This window comes from Dasypus novemcinctus, chromosome 2 (assembly GCF_030445035.2).
Source record: "Dasypus novemcinctus isolate mDasNov1 chromosome 2, mDasNov1.1.hap2, whole genome shotgun sequence".
In the NCBI taxonomy this organism is placed as follows: Eukaryota; Metazoa; Chordata; class Mammalia; order Cingulata; family Dasypodidae; genus Dasypus; species Dasypus novemcinctus.
In genome coordinates this window covers 4,664,674-4,668,863 of record NC_080674.1, presented here as the reverse complement: position 1 = coordinate 4,668,863, position 4,190 = coordinate 4,664,674, and positions in this window count along the sequence as shown.

Here is a 4,190-nt window from a genome sequence, read left to right as displayed (position 1 = left end):
TGTACAGTTCTATTTTTAAAAATGTTTTATTCTAGTAATACATATACAACCTAAATTTCCCACTTCTGGCAACCCACAAATGTGCAATTCGGTATTTACAATATTGTGCTATAATTGTCACCATAAATTACTAGGGTTTTCTATCATCCCAAATGGAAACTCTCTACCAATCAAGCATTAACTCCTCATTCCCTACCTCGACACTGCCCCTTATTCTAGTTTTTGATTTTGTGAATTTGCTTATTTTAATTATTTCATGTAAGCAGGATAATACAATATTTGTCATTTTGTGTGTGGCTTAATTTCACTCAACATGATGTCTTCAAGGTTCATTCATTGTCTCATATATCAGGTTCATGCCTTCTACAGCAGGATAATATTCCAGTGTATGTATATACCACATTTTGTTTATTCATTCCTCTATTGATGAACACTTGGGTTGCTTCCATCTTTTGGCAATTGTAAATAATGCTGCTATGAACATTGGCATGCATTATCTGTCTGCTTTCAGTTCTTTGGGCATATACCTAAAAATGGGATTGGCATGTTTGATTATTCTATACCTAACTTTCTGACTTTAATCTGTATCTAACTGCTTTCCACAGCAGCAACACTGTTTTACATCCTACCAAGAATGAATGAGTGTTCCTACTTCACCACATCCTAACACTTGGTATTTTCCATCTTTTTAATAGTAGCCGTTCTAGTGGATATGAAATAGTTTCTCACTATTTTTGATTTGTATTTCCCTAATGGCTAATGATGTTGAGTATCTTTTCATATGCTTATGGACATTTGTTTATCTTTTTTGGAGAAATGTCTATTCAAGTCATTTGACCATGTTTTAATTGGGTTGTATGTCCTTTTGTTGTTGAGTTTCATTTTATATATTCTCGATAGTAAAACTTTATTGGATATATGGTATCCAAATATTTTCTCTCATTCTGTAGGTTGTCTTTTCACTTTCATTATGAAGCCTCTGATGCACAAATGTCTTAATTTTGATGAAATCTCATTTATCTATTTCTTTCTCTTGTTATTTATGTTTTTGGTATAAAGTTTAAGATCCCATTGCTTAACACAAGGTCCTAAAGATTTTTCCTTTTGTTTTCTTCCAGATGTTTTAGAGTTTTAGTCCTTATATTTAGATCTTTGATTCATTTTTTATATGGTGTGAGGTAAGGGTCCAATTCATTCTTTTGTAAATGATATACAGTTTTCCCAGTACCATTTGTTGAAGAGACTTCTCCTTTCTGCATTGAATGGACTTGATATCCTTGTTAAAAATCAATTAGTCAGAGATGAGAAGGTTTATTTTTGAACTCTCAATTCAGTTCCTTGTTCTTTGTGCCAGTAGTATGCTGTTTTGATTACTGTAGCTTTGTAATAAGTTTTAAAATCCGGAAGTGTGAGTCTTCCAATTCTATCTAAATGTGATAATTGGCTTTTCCATTTCTGCAAAGACTGTTGGAATTTTGATTGGAATTGCATTGACTCTGTAAATAGCTTTGGGTAGAACTGGCATTATAACAACATTTATTCTTCAAGTCCATGAACCCTGAAATTCCTTCCATTAATTTAGGTCCTTTTTGGTTTTTTAAAGAAATGTTTCATAGTTTTCTATGTATAAGCCTTTGAATTCTTGGTTAAATTTATTCCTAGATATTTGATTCTTTTAGTTAGTTGCTTTTGTAAATAGAATTTTTTCTTGATTTCTTATTCTAATTCAGTATCTAAAATCACTACTGAATTTTGGATTTTCGTGTTGTATTTCAACACTTTGCTGAATTTACTTATTAGCATTCATAGATTTTGTAGCAGTTTGATATGGTTATGAATTCCAAAAATAGATATTGGATTATGTTTGTAATCTGGTCTGTACCTGAGCATGCTTGAGTTATGATTAGGACTTTGATGGGGTCATGTCATTAGAGCTTTGAGTCCTTGCCCCTTGGTGGGTGGGACTCAAAGATAAAAGGTGGCAAAGGATAGAGTTGAGGTTTCTTTTTGTTTGTTTGTTTGTTTTATTTTAATTTTTTTATTTAAGTGCCTTTTAAAAAAGATACATAGACCACAAAAAATATTACATTAAAAAAATAAAAGAAGTTTCCATATACCCCACACCCCACCCCACTCCCACATCAACAACCTCTTTCATCATTGTGGCACATTCATTGCATTTGGTGAATACATTTTGGAACACTGGTGCACGGCATGGATTATAGTTCACATTGTAGTTTACACTCTCCCCCAGTGTCCATTCAGTGGGTTATGGTGGGATGTATAATGTCCAGCATCTGTCCCTGCAATATCGTTTATGACAACTCCAAGTCCTGAAAATGCCCCCACATCACATCCCTTCTTCCCTCTCCCTGTCCTCAGCAATTACCATGGCCACCGTTTGAAGGTTCTTAATGTTGGAGTTTTGATGTTGGAGTTTGATGCTGAAGTCTTAAGCTGGAGTCCTGGAGAAAGAGACAGAACCTTTTGCCTGAGAGTCTACAGCTGACCTTGTGGAAAGAGGCAAAGCCTAGAGAGCCTCATAGTCTACAGCCGACCTTGTGAAAAAAACAGAAGAACTGAGCCCAGAGGAATTCAGGAAGCCTGAATTGCAGACATTGGCAGCCATCTTGCTCCAACATGTGAAAATAGACTTTGGTGAGGGAAGTAACTTATGCTTTATGGCCTGGTGTCTGCAAGCTCCTACCCCAAATAAATACCCTTTATAAAAACCAACCAATTTCTGGTATTTTGCATCAGCACCACTTTGGCTAACTAATACAGATTTGCAGTGGATTTTTTTCAGGATTTTCTATATTTTGGATCATGTTAACTGCAAATAGGGAAATTTTACTTCTTCCTTTCCAATTTGGATGACTTTTATTTCTTTTTCTCAACGGTTCTGGCTAGAATTTCTAGTACAAGTTGTACAACAGTGGTGCAAATGGGCATCCTTTCTTATTCCTGCTCTTAGAGGAAAAGCATTCACAAAAGTATATCACAATTCAATATGATATAAGTTGTAACTTTTTCATATATGACATTTATCATATTGAGGAAGTTTCCTTCTATTTATAGATTTTTAAGTGCTTTTATCAAGAAGGGATATTAGATTTTGTCAGTTGCATTTTCTGCATCAATTGAGATGGTCATGTGTTGTTTTTGTTCCTTTTTGTTCTATTAATGTGAAATATCACATTATTTGATTTTCTTATGTTGCACTATGCTTGCATAACTGGGATAAATTCCACTTGATAATGGTGTATAATTGTTTTAATGTGCTCTTGGATTCAGTTTGCTAGTATTTTGTTGAGGATTCTTGCATCTATTTTCATAAGGGATATTGGTCTGCAATTTTCTTTTCTTGTAGTATTTTTATCTGGTTTTAGTATAAGGGTGTTATTGATTTCTGTATTAGAGTTCTCCAGAGAAATAGAACCTATAGGATATATATATCCTAAAATAATTGACTCACACAATTGTTGGAGGATTTGCAAGTCCAAATTCTGCTGGACAGGCCACAAGGCTAGGATCTCTGGTGACTGTTATTGATGACTTCTCTGAGAGAAGCTGGTTGAGGCAAGTAAAGGGAAAATTCCTCTTTCTGACTGCTGATATCATCACTTCTGTTTTTAAAGTCTTCAACTTACTGGATTAGACTTTTCCCAGTGTTGAAGGCAGTCTCAGTTGATTGCAGATGTAACCAGCCATAGATGCAATCACCTCATTGATGATTTAAGTCCACACCATTTCCTCACACTTACAATCAGGCCAGTGCTTGCTTGACCAAACAACTGGACACCATAACATAGCCAAGTGACACATGAAATTAGCCATTACAGCCTCATAGCATAAGTTATGAATGTTCCTTCTTCTTCATTTTATGGGAAAATTTTAGCAGGATTGGTGTTAATTCTTCTTGAAATATTTGGTAAAATTCAGCAGTGAAGCCGTCTGGTCCTGCACTTTTCTTGTTGGGAGATTTTTGATTCCTGACTCAGTCTCTTTGTTATTAGTTATTAGTCTGTTGATATCTTCTATTTCTTCTTGAGTCAGTGTAGGTGGTTTTGTTTTTCTAGGAATTTTTCTAGGAACAGGTTTTCTAATTTGTTGGCATGCAACTGTTCATAATATCCTTTTATAATTCTTTTATTTCTCTATTTTCAGTAGTAATGTTACTCCCCACTTTC